This window comes from Leptinotarsa decemlineata, unplaced genomic scaffold (genome assembly GCF_025532065.1).
Source record: "Leptinotarsa decemlineata unplaced genomic scaffold, Ldec_3_MD MMD2_tig00000090_RagTag_RagTag, whole genome shotgun sequence".
In the NCBI taxonomy this organism is placed as follows: Eukaryota; Metazoa; Arthropoda; class Insecta; order Coleoptera; family Chrysomelidae; genus Leptinotarsa; species Leptinotarsa decemlineata.
Genome location: NW_027412541.1, coordinates 4744804 through 4763575, shown reverse-complemented (window position 1 = coordinate 4763575; position 18772 = coordinate 4744804). Strand labels below are relative to the sequence as shown.

Below are 18772 nucleotides of genomic sequence, written 5' to 3'. Positions count from 1 at the left end.
TTCTTGAGACAAGTTAGTAGATATGAAGTATAAATTGAAAACAAAAGTCTAGGTATAGATCCCTGGGGAACTCCAGACATCAGGTTGAGGCATTGAGAATAATATTAATTTTCACTTTCTGTTGCCTTCCAGAGATATGAGCACAGAAGTGATAGAGCATTATTTGATAATCCTAAATAATGAAGAATAACTAACATTAAATTATGATTTATTGTATCAAATGCGCGGCTGAAATCAAGTAACACTAAAGCTGTACATGAACCTTGAACTTTGGATATGAAAAAATCATCTGAATCGCATGGATATGGGGCAATAGAGAATATTCAGATGAATAGTTGCACAGCTGAAAAAGCTGGTAATATACTTAAGCCTCTCAACTCCTTGTGTTCAATTGGATCTTTTTTTTTGTACAAATCTCACAACTACTCTTTTCCATTCCTCTAGAACAGTACCTTCTGTCGAACAACAATTAACAATATTTGTTGTATAGGGTACCTATAATGTATGGACAGCAGAGTTTGATGAGCCTAATATTGATATTTACAGATAGCATACGTTCAATGCCTACCTATATTTTGAATTTTTGTAGCACTGCCACTATCTTATATAATGTATAGTGCACCCAATTTTAATAAAGCAGGAATTATATTATTGTGTTGTGGTGTGTCGTGACGCGCCACAAGTATATACACAACATACATTTAGTATGTTTAGAATTATATTACTAAAATGCAGTGTGTCAGGACGCGATCGGTCGATTCCTGATCGACGTCAGAACGATGGTGGGGTTATGACGCGTCAGAACACTCCACACTAGTATGTGTATGTTTCTAATCTGACGCGTTAACTAGCTAGAGAATAGTCGTTTGCATTCATTTTTGCACAAGATGTCGGACGAGCTTATTGAACTTGTTAGAAAATAGTGGTTTGCATTGTTAATATCATTTTCTAACATAGAATGTAATATAAATTGATTTTTTTGACATCCTGAAATATTGATGAAATCTTTCATCACTAGTGAATGATATTCGCTTCGACTACCTCTCAGATCATTTACTGGATGAACCCAATTTTTTCCATTTTTTTTTCTATTTAAGTAAACTTTACATTAGCAGACACGCAAGGTTTTCTTCAATATCACTGTCCGAATCGGCAGAAAACATTGTAGATGCTCGCGTGCCTTTACTCCAAAGGTAGCCACTGTATTGACTCGAAATAACGTCAGAGCGCGTCCCGACACGACAGAATAGTCTGCATATTCACCGTCACATCAGAGAGCATCACAACACACCACAACATAATAATGTAATTCCGGCTTAAGACAGTCTTATTGAACTATATTTATTAACTGATAAAGAAATTTTGTTTGTAACTAAATTGAAAAAATAATACCTACACCCATGGGTGCAGTAGGCAAATCTAATCCAAATTTTAAATAAGATGCCAATTACACATATAGGTGTCATAGTTGTCTGTGGTATTTGAAGAAACACTACATAAAAACCGGGAACCCCTTCACAAGAATCACAAACATCATGGCATTTTTTTTTAATTATGCAAAACCTAAACTCTTTCTGTAGCATTCATTTACTTTTTATTGTTCTTTGTCTACACGTGAATATTTTTCTTCTGTTATTTATCTAATTTTTTTCAGACCTGCCCTGCCATATGTAATGACAAATATTTTCTACCTTCGCAAAAATTCTTCTAAAATTGACATTGTGAAGTCATACAAAGGTTTTCCCTGGCCAGAATATTTATTGTAGAGAAAATGGCCATTCACCAGGTTCATCTGCAAAATATAGATAAACTTTTTTTATACCAGTCATATGACTATTGTAATTCAGAATATCGCTATTCTGGAGCCATCGCCTATTTGCCGACTCCTACAATATATTTCCAAACTCTGTTGAGATATATAATATATATTTCATTGATCTTTCCAGTTTCTAACATAGACATCATTACAAAAAAACGATTTATTCTCTCCTCGTTTCAATTTTAAACTAGTAACGCCTTTTGGATTTGTTTTGAGATTTTTTTTAACTTGCTTATACAACAGGTTAGCATTACGGCTAATTTCGTACCAGTGTAGAAATTACCTTCTTTGATTGAAGACCTATATATTTTGTTGAAATTCATATTGAATATAGAATAAAGAAAATAACTTTTGTCTAATTTTTACTAAGTTTATTATTTGTCATGACCGGTTTCGATTTATTAGACCATTTTCAAATAACCAATACATCAAGTTAAGACAAGTACTTCATACAAACTAATCGGCTTCGTTGAGAAGCTGGGTTTATTTGGTCGCGTGTGAATAGGTGTGAGCTACAATAAACTCTTGCGGGTTACGGTTGAGGGTCGAATAGACCCACTCACTTTTGACCTAACCTAAAACAAGTATTTGAATATACACTGAGGACAGGTACCTGAAATAACAAATGTTACCTGAATAATCAATACCAATACTATTCAATAACTGATTAATTATTGTAGTATTAGTATTGATATAATCAATACTTATACTGTTAACTTTAGCACAATTTCAGCAGCATGGTCAGATCCATGGGTTTCATCAGTTGTCCCGGCTTATATCATAAGTTTCAGCACCAATCCATTAGCTTATATACCATACTTATGACGTTTAATTTTAATAAACTGCAGACGTCCTCGCCATAGAACCATTGATTCATCTAGGGACAGCTCTCCTTTCCTGGACTGTGAGTAGATTTCATCTTTTTACTTATTCATATAATCCAAAAGACAACGTATCTTTCCTAATTGATCGTTGAAATTATTGTCATTAATTATCGAAAACATCTCAAAATTAATAAAAATCTATTTCTGGATATATAATGGTGAAAGCACGTACCTACCGAGGAACCAATGTTTTTTCCAGTAGTCTGCTAAAAGGGATAACTGATCTGTTCCTGTTAGTAGTTGAAGTCCAAGAAAGACATAATTCAGGAACCATCAGATTACTACATTTTGTTATTCTAGACTGTTCTGTAGTTTTTTCGAAAAAAAAAAAAACAGTTATTGCATAATTATTAGTTTCTCTAACAAAGCTAAAAGTTCATCGAAAATTAATCTATCCCGCGGCTTCTACTAAAAACGCTTGAGTACCAACAAATTCAAATTTTCTTGGGAACTCCAGCCATCATCGTCGATATCCCGTCGTTCGTCAACATCAGCATGAGTTTGGGTAACATCTGCTGTTGAAATCAACTCTTTGGAACCATACAATTGTTTTAGTTCTTAAAATATTTGGGTATCTTTCAAATATTCATCACTCGACGAGGAATTCATTTCACTAATGTCACAATCACTATTTGACCCCAAACTTTCTTCATCCGATTCCAAAATATTAATAAACTTCTCGCGTTCCATTGAATTAGACGTAGTTTTCTTTTCCTACACGAACCAGAAGATTCAACTACACTATCCATTTTTTCAATAAAAAAATATAAAATTGCTCTTCACAATGATTCCAACACCAATTCGCCTTGGAATAAAATTCAAGACTGAACAGAAAAATTTATTCAATTTGTTATCATCTGTGTTGAGGGAATTATCATTAAAAATATAAATTGCTCATTGTTAACAGCAATAAGGGTGCAATTCCAACTGGAAAGTAAATAATCCTAATTTTGCATACATTACACTTATGCACTTTCATCAGGCCGTCCAAATTTTGAACATGCGTTTTTGTTCAAAGATATCGCAGGTAAAAACAGGATGTAAATGAATTTTACAAAACATTATAGAAAAATGTATACATATATTCAGGTGAGAACGTGTTCAGTACCCACCTTACTACGTATATTTTCTTCTAACAGATACTAATTAATAAGCAATTTATTTTGAACTAAAATAAGCTATAAAAATAAATTATATGATAATTCAACTCATACGGTAATTCCGATGGAGATGGCCCTAGTAACTCTACTGTGAAGGAATTATTGATATTGATATATATTGATATATTGAAGTACAGTTTATATATTTACATGTAACATATCGTGTTTTTCAAAAGTCTCAGATCCAGTAACTTGGCCTAGATATGTTTATCTGTTCTGCCATGTACTAGATCTATAGACTTTCTAAAAAAGTGTACATTTTATGATTATAACTAAGCAGTGAGAGAGAAAAAATTTAATAGAAAAATTAACATGATAGATTCAATGAATTTTTTTCTTTTTTTAAAAAATAACAAATAATTATATAATATAAGTTGCAAATGGTGAGGATTCCAAACCGTTTCAAGGAGGGTCAGTTACAGAGGAGAACAGATTCATCTTAAATTATTATTCATTATATTATAAAATGTGTTTGAAAATTGTAGAATATGTTTCTCTGTTTCTTTTTTGAATTGTTCTAGTTTTCGAATACATTTCAATTCAATCGGAATGCAGTTGAAGAATTTAGGGCCGAAGAAAAAGAAAGATCTTTGCGTTAAAGATTTTCTGAAAAGTTGTATACTGAGATTCAAATTACTAGTGGATCTGGTTATTCCAGTTTTTCTCTGGTTAGATGTTTCATGTCTGATGTACATTCTTTTTAAACACTGGTGACTAAATAACAGTTTTATATTCAAGCCCTGTGATTCTTGGTAGAGCATGTCAGTGGAATAGCGTTTATTTTTTTTCAGAATAATTCTTAGAAGAATATTTTGTGTTTTTTGTAGAGAATCAAGTGTAGTATTGAAGGCCCCACCCCATGCTGTAATACAGTAGGTCATTACAGATTCAGCTAGGGAATTGTAAAGTAAAAGGAGATTTCTTCTGGTAAGTACGTCTCTCAGGATATAAAAACTATGCATCAAGACTCTTAAACGGTTATTAACATTTGTGATGTGATCTGACCAGCGTGTGCATTGATCTAAGACTACTCCTGAATATTTGATTTTTTCCACTTTTTTTACTATGGAACATGTGCAATCGATCTTATGACAGTTTGTGATGTGTAATTGTATCAGAATATTTTTTGGTTGGGTAGTGACTGTTTGGCGTAAATGTGAGAAATTTTGTCTTTTCAATATAAAAGGGTGAGTTTGTTTTAGTTTAGCCAGTCGTGTATTTTTTGCAAGTCAGTCTCAGTAGTTTCTTTTACTTCCTCCCAAGTTTCTCCTGTGAAGATCAGAGCTCTATCATCTGCATAACAAAAATAGTGTCCTTTAAATCCATTAATTCTTGTAATATCATTCATGTACACAAGGAACAGTATCGGTCCTAATACTGTCCCCTGTGGTACACCGATTTTTACTTTTGAAACGTTACTTAGTTCTTGTCCAATTTTTACCTGTTGTACTCTACTTGTTAGGTAATTAGTCATAGCCGACAGACCACGTATACCGTAATGGTGCAGCTTATTGAGTAAAATTTCGTGAGAAACTGTGTCGAAGGCCTTGGCAAGGTCGAGGAATACTGCAACGCATTTCATCGATTTGTCCAAGGCCCCGACTGTCTCCTCCAGGAAATCCACTAGATCATTCTCAGTGTTTGAGTTCTGCACAAAACCATATTGCCTATCAGTGATGATATTATGTTTGTGAAAAAAATCCAACAGTCTTTTTTTTACCACCTGTTCAAATATTTTTGCTAAGTTGTTTATAACAGATATTGGTCTATAATTACTTGGTTCACGACGGTCACCTGATTTGAAAATTGGAGTGATGAGAGACTCTTTCCATTTCTGTGGAATTTTTCCACTTGATAAGCATATATTAATTATGTGTACTAGTGGGGATAGGATAAATTCATGAATGTATTTTATGGTTTTAACTGAGAGTTTGTCTGGACCTGAAGAACAATTATTTTTCAGTTTAGATATCTGAATAATGATTTAATTTTTTGTTGCAGGTTCTAAATATATGGTTGAATCATTTCTTGCTAAGGAGTGCCTGGCTGAATTGATTTTGGGAATTTTCTCTGACATATTGATACCGAGATTGGTGTAAAAATTATTAAATATGTTGGCTTTTTCTTTGTTGCTTGTTATCATATTTCCAGTTTTATTTTTCAATGGTGTGTCTTCTATTTGTATATTGTTCTTTTTCTTATTGCGACCAGTTATATCATTTATGACATTCCATATTTTTTTATTTTATTATAATGAATAAAACATTAATTAATACAAAAAACTAAACTTTACTTTTAATTCTTATTAAATATTAACGATAAATCACTTTAACAAATGCAATAACGTAATTTTAAACTTATAAAAAAAATAGGACTGGCCATCTCTCCCAGGATGTCCGGTGGTGATAGCCATTGCAGTCAATCAATCAATCCGTGTTAGGAATCACACGTTAAAAGGTAAGACCCCGTTAGTCCTTAGCTCGCACAAGTTTCTTAACTTCTGAGAGTTGTCGTTCGTATGGGGGCGGCAGCTGATTAACGGAAAAACAGAAAACATACAGATTTTAATCAATCAATACTTTATTGTCCTAAAGAACAAGGAATTCTTGTGGACAAAGTACTTATATAAATAAAACACTAAATGCTAAAAGGTACAATTTGTCAGTCAACATATAGTATGAAAACCCTTAACAATAAGAGAAAAAATAATTAAATAAAATAACAAATAATTAGGTTAAAAGCTATCCGCATAAAATTCTTCCAAAGTAGGTATAATACGGGCGACTATACAGTAAGAAGTACACAGCCTTTTTAAAATTATCTGATGTGTTAAATTCTCTTATAAAATCAGGTAAGTGATTGAACATCTTGCAACCATTATAAATAATAGAGTCCTTCACTAAAGTAGAATTCGGCCTGGGTAAGTTAATAGGTACTGTTTTGCTTGCGTGTAGGATAGCGGTTAGCCGTATTGAATTTATTAAGATGCTTTTTGATCAGACAAACTGTCAACGCTATGAATATGGCAACAACAGTATGTAGATTATGCATTAAAAAAAGTGGTTTGCATGGATCACGCGCCTTTGCTTTCGAAATGTATCTAATTGCTCTTTTTTGCGTAATCAGGATGCTTTCCATGTCATTATTATTGCATACTCCCCAAAATAGGGAGCCCTATCCGAGATGGGATTCAATTACTGCATGGTATACTATTTTTGCAGCAGAGGATCCTAATTCCTGCGATATCATTTTTACAACAAAACAGCCAGAGGCCAGTTTTTTATTTAAATTCATTGCATGCTCTTCAAATTTCAAGTTATTTTCAATGAATACCCCTAGGAACTTAGTGCTGTTACGGCTCTCTGTGTAACCTTTATCCAGTTCCATGTTACCAAGATCACACCTAAAGTATAATATATTGGTTTTTGAAACGTTGAGAGCGAGGAGGATTGAGTCACACCAACTTTTTATTTTTTGCATATCGCAGTTTATTTTTCTTTCCAGGTCAATAGTATGTTTGTCATGCCATAGAATAGTGGTGTCATCTGCAAAATTTGTAAATTTACCCGAGATATATATTCTCATCAAATCATTTATGTATAGCAAAAAAAGGATGGGTCCCAGAATGGACCCTTGTGTTACACCACAGTTTACTATTACTTCATCAGAAACGGATGAAGTTTCAACTATTTGTGTGCGATTTTTTAGGTAGGATTATATCCAATTATATACAACTCCTTTGAAGCTATAATGGTATAGTTTAGTCAGTAGTATTTGATGATCAACACAATCAAAAGCTTTGCTGAGGTCGCAGAACACGGCGAGTACCTGCAGAGGAGGCGGGGAGAGATGGCCTTTCCCTTTGTCCTTGAGATCTTTTAGCTCTTTTTTTCCTATTACCGCAGTATGAACACATGTCCTCAAACTTGGTGCAATTTTCATGAACCCAGAACATGCAAATATTGCATTGTATCCAATATTCTATCACTTATGTCTTATAATAATTATCACCACAACCTCTGCAGTTATCTTTCTCTATGTCTTCAGTTTCACTTTCAGAGATATCATTGAAAACGATGGGAATTTTTTCGCAGCTGCTATCAGCAAAACCTACGAATTACCTACCTTTCGTTTCTCAACTTTTTTTCCTCGGGTTTATCAATCTTAGTGTTTGCTTTTATTATTTTTGTTTTTTTTTATTTTCATTCATTTTCCGTTTTTCAATATGCTCTTCGGATGCCAAAAGAATGTTTACTTGTTTCGCTCATTTGCGAACTTCGTGTAGTTTCACAGGCAGTGGAGACACTTCGTTGAATAGTCTTGTTGGTGTTGGTTGATCTACTGTCTGAATGGATGTACTTGGGCCTGGATCTGAAATTGATTGGGCCTGCACTGCATGTCCGATATTTCTTTCAACGGGTTGCTCAATGTTCTCACTAAAAGCGTACTCCGGAATAGCTCCTAGATTTAGAGGCAAAACTCTTGCTGTCCTAAATCCTGATATTGTATTTCCACTTGTCGCTGATTTCCCTAGGCTTGGTATAATAAGAAGCCAAATTGTTGTCTTGTTAGACGACGTCCAGGGTGCTGTTTCATCCATAACCTGCAGGATTCATGGAAGTAAGTTTTGAGAGACTTGAAAACAGCAACATCCAGCGGCTGAAGGTAATGGGATGTGTGTGACGGCATTGAGAGTAAAATGATGTCATTATCAATAGCAACTCCAACATTTTAACTGAATTGCAGTGTGTAGAACGACCGTCCAGCAAATGGAGCACTTTACCATCTGGTTTTCAAGGCAAGAAATGCGATTTCATCCATTCTATAAATATGTCGGAGGTTATATAGGCGGATTTTTGTGACATATAAACTACTGAACCTGGAGGCAGTCCATCTTCGAATTCGGGTTTCTTTCGTTGTCCTTTCATAATGCACGACGGAGGCATAAAATTACCCTCAGCATTACAACAACCAATTACCATTATCGTTTCTCCTTTTTCTGTAGAGGTTGACATAGATACAGCCTTGGAACCTTTTTCAGCCAAAACATGACCTGATCGTTTATTTAACTGCAACCCGGACTCGTCCATGTTATACATATGGCCAGGTTTATTTATTACGTCATTACCAACTAGGAAAAAACTGACAGTACAAAAAGTAAACCTCAAAAATGAACAATCAATTCTAGAATAGGGATCCTACAAGTAAATAAACAAAACGAAAACCACATAATTTATGACCCAATAGCCATATGCCTCCCGTCCTAATAATACTATTTCAGAAAAACCCACTATACAGAAACCGATCAAAATTTAGCAAACAGCCGTACAATTATAGGTGTAGGGGGGCACTTTGAAAATTGCTTCTAAACCTATAGGTGTATTGAATATTGAACGTGTTAATATACAAATAAGTCATTCACTTTTGTGAAGACAAACTTATCCTTGGATAGACAATAACTAATATAGTAATTTGATAACTCATCTTGTGTATCACAATTTTGTATTGAATTCACTGAAAAACATTTGTTTCATGAGCTCTTTGTAGTGCTACAGGTATTTCATCAGAATGAATTTTATTGCTTTCTAGTTTTTTCCACATTTCTTCATTATCAAGACAGCTAAACTTATGAGCGAAATATGACTTTTTAACTTTATTCACAGCTTTATTAACGTGATGGCGCATATCTCTATAAAGCTTCAAATGTGAATCTGAATGAGTTAATTTAATTTTTTTAAGTGCTTTACCGTGAGTCTTTATCATTTTCCGAGTATATCAATCGAGTCAACCAAGGATGAGCCTTAATTCGAGTTATTATTGAAGTGACTTTCCGTGCATGCCTATGAAATGACTAAAGTAGAAAATTAAAAAGAAGTGAGATTTTAGTGGCAACGTCATCTTGTTCATCAAAATGTTTGAAGCTCTTGTAAGTGTGATATTTGGGTCCCCGCTTTTTCCCACAGATAGTAGATCAACAAGGAAGAATATGACATCAAATTGATAATTTCAACTGTAATATAAGAAGACAAAATTTTGAAGGTAGAGATTCAGATTAATATTAGTGATTCAATAAAAATGACAAAAGAACTTTAAAAAGTAAGACAAAAAGGAGAGGAAATATAAAATAAAATCATCTGTTTCATATAATAAAACTTATTGAATTATTAAAAAAAGTCAATTTTCAGAAAAACTTTTCAATAAAAAAAGGTTCAAGAGTTCAACTGATATTTACTTACCTAGAGACATTGAAAGTATTTTATCTCTAGGTCCAAAGGTAAGTGTTCCTCCTGAGATTAACGACATAAATATTTCAGGCAGATTTCGAATATACTGTAGACACTTTCGATGACAATACGAAAAACTCTCAATTTACAAACATGATAACAAATTTCATTCATAAATACGCCATAATACGAATGATTCAGAGAACTATACAAAAGACCAAAGAAATTTTTATCAATAACAATAAAAGTAAAGTTAACTACTGTGTTGCAATGCATGAAAAATAAAAATTGGCATATAGAAAACAGTCAATAATTATTGAAAGATAAAAAATACTAATCTGAAATAAAATCAGCGATAACAATGAAACCGATAGTATTGGATTGTTTAAAAAGTTTTGTCTGTTGTAAAAGAATCCACTTTTCATCACTCGTGGCGATCCGATCCAATAAAGGATCGTTTTGGTTGCGCGAAAGCAAGGAAGAACAGACCTCGAAACGTGACAATTCATGTCGATCGTTCAAATCGTCGGGTACCCACTTTTCGTGCTTTGTAACATTTCCAATACGTTTTACACCAAAAAAAAAACACATGGGAGCTGACGCCTAGTTTTTCCACCATCCCAGGCACCGATTGTGATGGGTCGGTCTCTAGCAGAGTCCTTAAATCCTCGTCCTGAATTACAGTACGTCGACCACTTCGTGGCTTATCTTCAAGGCTAAAATCTCCGGAATGAAATTTCGAAAACTAACGTCGAATAGTGCATTCATTCAATATCGTAAATTTTCGCACACAATTCAATAGGGTAAATTTCCGCTAGAAATACAATCGCATAGGTTGTTAGGCAGGTTTATATCTCTGTGTCCAGGGTCTGCAAATGAAAACACCTGGACCAGAATTGGTCCATCTGTAAACCAACAACTATCTGCTCTTAATATTTCTTTCTCCCGGAGGATCCAGTCCTCTCTACTCGGGAACAGAACTTTATAAGACAGTTCGTAGTTGACAGTTGGAGGCACACTTGCAGACCTGCAAGTGTGCCCGTTCCAAAATTGAAGGTCGACCCTTTCAGTTGTATTGCTAATTGCATATGCAGGAAATTTTCTGTGAAGACTCTGCATTAAATTAATTTGTGCAATTGGCAATGTGCACAAGTCTATATGCAGTCCATCTAGCCCCTCTCTCCAGAAAAATGTGGAGAGGGGGTAAATTTAGAAGGATCTCCATGGCCGCTGATGGTGTGGTACTGATATCCAGGCAAGCACCTGTCTCTGTAAGCCAGAGAGCTTCGCCTGGGCCGTTTTCTGTAGAGCCTTCGGCCACCAGGCAATTGCCTGGTGTGATCATTGGTCTGAGAATCATCACATAAATCCGACGGATTTGTTTGGGACCTAAACCCCAAATTTTACCACAAATCCTTCGATATATCTATAGGGATAGTCTGGCTTTGTGTAAAACTTTTTCCAAGGGAGCGTTCCAGGTGAGTTTTTTTCCAAGGACAATGCCAAGATATTTCACCACCGTTCCAAATAGAATGACGTCACCATTGAGGGAAAGTGGCGTTAGATCGTCCAATTTTCTCCTCCTGGTGAAGGGGGTTATCACAGTTTTGCTGGGGTTGACAGACATCTGTTCCCTCAGGCACCAACTGTGAACAACGTCCATCGTGCTTTGGAGCTATCCTTTCCGATGTGGACCTTACCAAGTTGACAATAAGGTCATCTGCATAAGCTTGCAGATCTACTTTTCTTCTGTCTAGGGCATCAAGCAGACTATCCATCAGGAGCGACCACAGTACCCCACCTTGAGGGCAGCCTCTGGTGACCCTGAACCTGATGGCCTCGCCTTGAAGAGTCGTAGTTGCAGTTCTGTTTACCAGCATGGCATAGATTTAGCCAGTTATGGTCGATTCTATACCTTGCCTAGCCAGAGACGATCCTATAGATTTGGGTAGTGCTTTGTCAAATGCTCCTTCAATATCGAGAAATACAGCAACCGCAATCTCCTTGTCAAGGGATTGGGAGATTTTATATACAGGGTTGTTTAATGCTAAATCTGTCTATTTGCCGGTTCGATAAGCATACTGGTGGTTATTCAGGGGAATGCATGTAATGCCACCCTCCTGATGTGTCTGTCCAGTATTCCCTCAAGTCCTTTTGTCCTTTCAACAGGAAGAATGTGAGGCTGATTGGTCGTACCGATTTAGGGTGTGGGTCTTTCCGACCAACTTTAGATATATGTATGGACTATTTCGACCTATCCATCGATTTTCATAATTATTATTCAGCCTCTCTTACATTAACTGTATTATGTACAGAAGATACATCTAATTGAAACTTCAAATTCATGCGATCCTGCACTGAAAAGTTATGTTTTGTGTCCCTAAACTCTCAAAAATTACGATTATTTGCAGACCAGTACCTTGAATTTTGGGACGAGACTACTTACTCCATTTGTAGTGAATGTAGCTTCATCACTAAACAAAATTGTTTTGAAGAAGTTTATACAGTCATTCAAATATTCTCCCTGAGCTCAAAAACAGAATTCTAACCTTTTTTCTTCATCTTCCGGTTTCAGTGTGTGTAACATTTTTAACTTGAATGGCTTAATTTGACTTTTTACAAGGCATCTCCTGATATTTTCTCTAGGTACATTAAAGGCATTTCCTGATATTTATTTAGGGATATTTAAGTTCAAACTAGTCGTTCGTAGCTTGAATGAGGATTATTATGAAAATATTGCAATATACGCTCATCATTTCCATCCTCATGATGTGGATTGTTTCTGTTTTTGAGCATATACCTCGATAAAAACAAAATTTATACGGTTCACCGTACTGCTGCTCACTGGAATTTTATCAGGATGTCTGTTACGAAATTATCTGGCAGCTTCTCTTGTAGAAAGGGCATTATCTTCGCACACTTAGATCTCCATGATAAATCACTAAATCCTACCGCTTTACAAAATATTTTTCTTACTAGTCAGGCATAATCTGCCTTTACTGTTCATATACAGTTTTTAACAGTAGCAATAGTAATCAACAATACTGTTTTCAGTGCCAATTGAAAAAAGCGCGATTTTGTATATCCGCACGGTGTTTCACGGCCAACTCACCAAGATTCGAAAACCATTTAATCGTGATACAAAGTGAATGTTGATTAGACCACAGAATTATTATTGAATATTTTTTTAATGAAATTTGGTATATCACCATTCGAGAGGATGCCCAATCCAATGGTGATTTAAAATTTTACCTAAAAAAATCGCTAATACGATTCATTCATTCTACTAGCAATAAAAGTTACACTAATGATAAAATAATGATAAATTTAAGTAAGGAAAATTGGGTGGAAGTATACGATTCTACATCGGCCCAAGACAAATACATTCATTTCCATAATACATTTTTATATTATCACAATATGTCTTTTTCAGTACCCCCTAGCAATAAGAAATATAAAACAAAGAATTGGATCACAGATGAAGTAATAACAGCTAAAATTAATCCTCTTTTTCTTCATACATTTTCTAAACAACATCCAACTATAGAAAATAAAAAAAAAATATACAGATTTCAAAAAAGCATACAATCAAATCTTAATATCTGCCAAAAAAGCTTACAATGAGAAATTATTACAAGAATCAGAAGATTATAATAAAATTTTATGGCAAATTATAAATAGTGAAACAGGAAGGAAAAAAAAGATAGTTCAGCCTACTGACTTGTCAGTAGATGACCTAAATGATCATTTTGTAAGTAACGCGACAAGAGCTGTTCAAGAGTTGAATAAAACATATTAGTGCCGAATCTTCATTGGATAATTTGAAAAGGAATTTCATCAATTCTGTTTTTCATACCTACTAGGTACACCTGATGATATCAGAGTAATCATTATGGGACTCAAGAATAAAAAAACTGAAGACATATATGGAATATCTATATTTATTTTTAAAAAATGTGTGAATTTTATAATGGATCCAATATGCAATATAATGAACAGTTGTCTAGAACAAGGTAATTTTCTTTCGGAATTGAAAATTGGAAAGGTATTACCAGCTTATAAAAAAGGTGATCCATCTATAATAAATAATTTTAGACAAATATCCATACTGCCAGTATTTTCTAAAATCTTGGAGAAAAAAATGTATAATGACTTAATATCCTATCTAGATACTCACAATATACTTGTAGCAGAACAATATGGCTTTAGCAAAGGAGTCTCGACTGCCAATGCCTTAATGTCCCTTACCAAATTTATTGAAGAAAGTTTTGACAAAAACAAACAATGTCTGGGTATCTTCACAGATCTTACATGTGCCTTCGATTCAATCAATCATTCAACTTTATTAAACAAAATGAGCTACTATGGCATTCGTGGAACCTGTCAACAAATATTCACTTCGTATTTGACCAACCGAATACAGCGATTGGAGTGCAATAATAAGAAAAGTCAAATCCTACACATTAAAAGGGGAGTACCTTAAGGTTCAATCTTGGGACCTCTGCTGTTCCTCATTTATATTAATGACCTACCCCATAATGTGGCTGCACATAACAGATTATCTGTACTCTTTGCAGATGATGCTACATTCACAATCAGTATAGAAAGGGATGAAGATCTCAAAATAGCCCAAGATGGTGTCAGACAACAAGCACATGCATGGTTCACCAGCAATGAATTCATACTGAATGATAGTAAAACTGTAAGCCTAAAATTTGATTGTAGGCCAAATAATTCTGCTAATCAGGCAGAAATGTATGGAAATGTGAATTTTCTAGGTGTACAAATTGACAGTCACCTCCAGTGGTCACAACATGTGAATTTTTTGTGTACTAAACTCTCCAAGGCTGTTTTTGCTATTAAAAAAGTTCGAGACCTTGTAAATCAAAGAGCAGCGCTAACTTCTTATTACTGCCTATTCCACTCACACCTTCAGTATGCTACTTTATCTTGGAGAAATGCAGCTCAAACATACAAAGTTAAACTACTAATTTTACAAAAGTCTGCCATAAGATGTAATACAAAGTCAAATTGGGAGGCTAGTTGTAGGCCTTTATTTCCGGCTCTAGGAATAATGACTGTTTATGCCTTAATTATATACCACAAACTAATATATATATTAAAAATAATATTGAATGCTATGAAACTCATGAAGAGATACATGAATATGATACAAGGTTCAAAACCAGAATAGTTGAACCTAAAACAAGGCTTCAAAAAACCACCAAAATTGATACGGGACTCTATAACAACTTACCATCTCAATTTCGAGATTTACCTCCAAAAATATTCGAATCCAAATTGAAATGTATTTTATCTAGTAACTGTATTTACAACTTCCAAGAATTTACTCAGTTGATCGCTGAAAATCGGCATTTGTTCATGGATAATTACAGTGATTAAATATAACTTCCCATTTTATTGTTACGGTATATATCCATATATTATCTATATTTCATTCATTTGACATTCTATACATTAACATGATATATTTTTTACATTTTATACATCATACTTCATATATTTTATACATTTACGTTTTATATATAATTCATACATTCATATTTAGTCATCCCTTAAAATGTATTTTATCTTGTATGTAGATCATATATGTTTTTTTTATTCTTCAATATCCCATATCACAATGATTGTCAATCTCGATTATATTCCCAGGACTACAAATTATTCTATCATCTATCTTTAGTTATTTGGGTTAAGGTTTGGACGTGTCTATAAAATGTAAAATTTTCTTGAGGCAAATAAAGATGAAATGAAATGATATTTCTTCTATTTTAACCTATAAAAATATTTGCAGCAGGCTTTGGGTTTTTTTGTAGAAATAAAATGATATTTGGTCACAAAATAAAGTTTTTTGACCTCTACAATTCAAAATAAAGTTCTTCGAATTCGGAGAAAAGATGCAGGGAGGTGTTACGCTTTCAAGTGGTCACACTGTATATAAAAGATATTAATTTTTATTGTTCACAGATAATAGAATGTTAGAGACACAAATTGAGTTAATAGAAGATTTTAATGATTCTGTATTCATCGAGGATCCCGGTGACCTATATGATAGTGCACACGAGGATGAAGACTATTTAACAATTTAATAATTTCATGAACATATTTTTTAATTAGTTGAACATTTTTCTCAAACTATATATTCAACTTCTATACAGTGCATTTTTTTAATGTCCACCTTTTTATTTTTTGAACGGGTCAACTCAAAAAATTGAAATTTGGGATAATGGAATTAATGCATGAATACTTCATTTTGAAGTGAAATTGACAGATGAAACTTTCAAGATGGCGACTGGGCGCCATCTGGGAAAAAAAATTTAATTGAAAGGGGGGGTCAAATACTTCACAATCCTACAATATGAAATCAATATCTTCAACTACTACAAAATGGCGGAACTTTAAATAATTGCCTGAATACATTGATATTTAACTACATAATATGAGGTAATAAGCTTGAGGTCAGTTCAGAAGATGCTCGAAATGGTTGCCTTGAACTTCTTGACATATGAACAGCCTATCCGATATTTCACGCCGAACCTTTTCGAACACAGTAACGTCAACATCTCTACAATTATTTATTATTCTCTGCCGTATATCCAATATTGAAGCAGGTTCAGTTTCGAACACCATTTGCTTCAAATAGCTCCATAAAAAAAAGTCCAAAAGTGTCAAATCTGGAGAGCGGGCTAGCCATTCTATAGGACCCCGGTGGCCAATTCAACGGCCGGGAAAAGTAGTATCCAAATAGTTTCTTACTTGTCTGGAGTAATGTGGTGGTGCTCCATCTTGTTGGAATACAATATCCATATCGAATTCATTAGGATTCGCTTCTACGATTTCAGTTGTTTCCAGCATATTCAAATACAGTTCCCCTGTTAAATTTTGATCAATAAATAGAGGTCCTACAATATGGTTTCCCAAACATTAATTTTTTCTGAATATTGGGTATGTGTTTCCTGGAAAACATGAGGATTGGTGTCACTCCAATAACGGCAATTTTGTCTGTGAAACTTTGCCGTTACAAATATTGTGGAGATAGGTAGGATGCCTTGCAATGGTTTTCATCATGATTTCGCAGAATTCTGTTCTTCGATCAGGGTCATCTTCAGTTAATTGGTGTACCATTTCAATTTTGTATGGATGATACCTATTCCTCTTAAAATATCTCCACACAGTAGAAGGAGACACCTCACAAACATTCGCGACTTAATAAGTAAACTGTTCAGGATTTGCACAATTATTTGCACTTGATGTTCTTCCGGAATGGACGGAAATACTTTCAGTCTCGTGAAAGTTACGTATCGTACCGTAAATAAAAATCGCTTCAATGTTTTCTTCTAATGAACGAGAATTGACCATTTTAGACATTGTTGATGTGGTACCTTTCTACCAGTAAAACCGAAAACTAAATGAGAATATTCTAACTGAACAATGATGTTTATTGTCGTACTAACATTACTTGACGTTTTTATAAATAAAAAATAACTTAAAAAATCTTATCAGGTTGTTAGAATTGCCATATGGCAGATAAAAAGGAATATTTCTAGAAATATCGATATTAATGCGTTTTTCTTCAGGAAATTATTAAATGTTCCGACATTTTCTAGTAGGTGAAGATATTGACTTCATATTCTAGGGTTGTGAAGTCTTCGTCAGGAGCTTCAAAATGTTGTGTCATAAGACCCCCCTTTCCATTTAATGTTTTTCCCACTTGGCGCCCAGTCGCCATCTTGAAAGTTCCATTTCAAAATAAAGTATTCGTGCACTAATTCCATTATCACAAATTTAAATTTTTTGAGTTGACCCGTTCTAAAATAAAAGGAGGAGGACATATGTGTTTTCGCTCTAACCCACAGGTTTCCATAATCCTGTCTTACTTGCACCTGCACGGACATGTTTTTCGCTCTAGCAGATGTTGGTGATGGAATTTCGTTCTGGCATTGTACATTTTCAATTGTTAATTTATTTTATTTTTTCTGTTGAAATGACAAAAAGGAATTTTTTATAAAGAACTAGCGTTCTCTCTACAATTAGAAGGGATGTAAATGCTTTGAATTCCATGAAGACAAAATACTGCCAAATTTTATGACTGATATACTTTGAACTAAAATAAATCTTATTTCTTACCCTCCTTACAAGCCACTTCTGGCAGAGGGCTGCCAGAAGTGGCATGTAATTTTCAGTGGATATAGAGGATTTACTGTGAGAAACTTTTGATTTTTGAAATGACCACCTCCACCTACAGTTGGTCACTGGCTCTTGGTCTACTGGAACTCATTGTGTCTCAATGAGTTCCAGTCAAGCTGTTGGAAAATAATTCCATGAAAATCAAAAAATAAATAGATAGAACTTTTTGATCATTCCCATATTGATTTCAATTTAAGAGCCACCAGTAGACAGCTGTTTCAGCCTATTGGGCATCGTCAGTACCAGTCCTCGATTGAAGACAAAATGAGAAAAACCAAGAAAGTACTTGATAAAAATAGCTGCGTAAACGCAAACGAAACATAAGTGGAACCACCTATTGGTGTGACACCCAAGTCAACTTGTCAAGTTTTTATGTCAGTGTTGGTGGTTTGACCAATCAACCGACAACTGCGGTAGCAGAAATTTGGGAAGCGACTGTGAGTAGTTATGTTTTTTCTTTGGTTTCGTGGGTTCAGC

The 18772-nt window shown here is 34.4% G+C and overlaps 1 long non-coding RNA gene across 1 annotated transcript; it reads left to right on the top strand.

Moving 5' to 3' along the window:
• The first annotated feature begins 4162 nt into the window (after positions 1-4162).
• Positions 4163-6441, top strand: LOC141481200 (uncharacterized). Its single transcript, XR_012464808.1, has 3 exons — positions 4163-4573; positions 4691-4790; positions 5865-6441. It is a non-coding gene; the product is annotated as an uncharacterized lncRNA (long non-coding RNA).
• The last annotated feature ends 12331 nt before the right edge of the window (positions 6442-18772 follow it).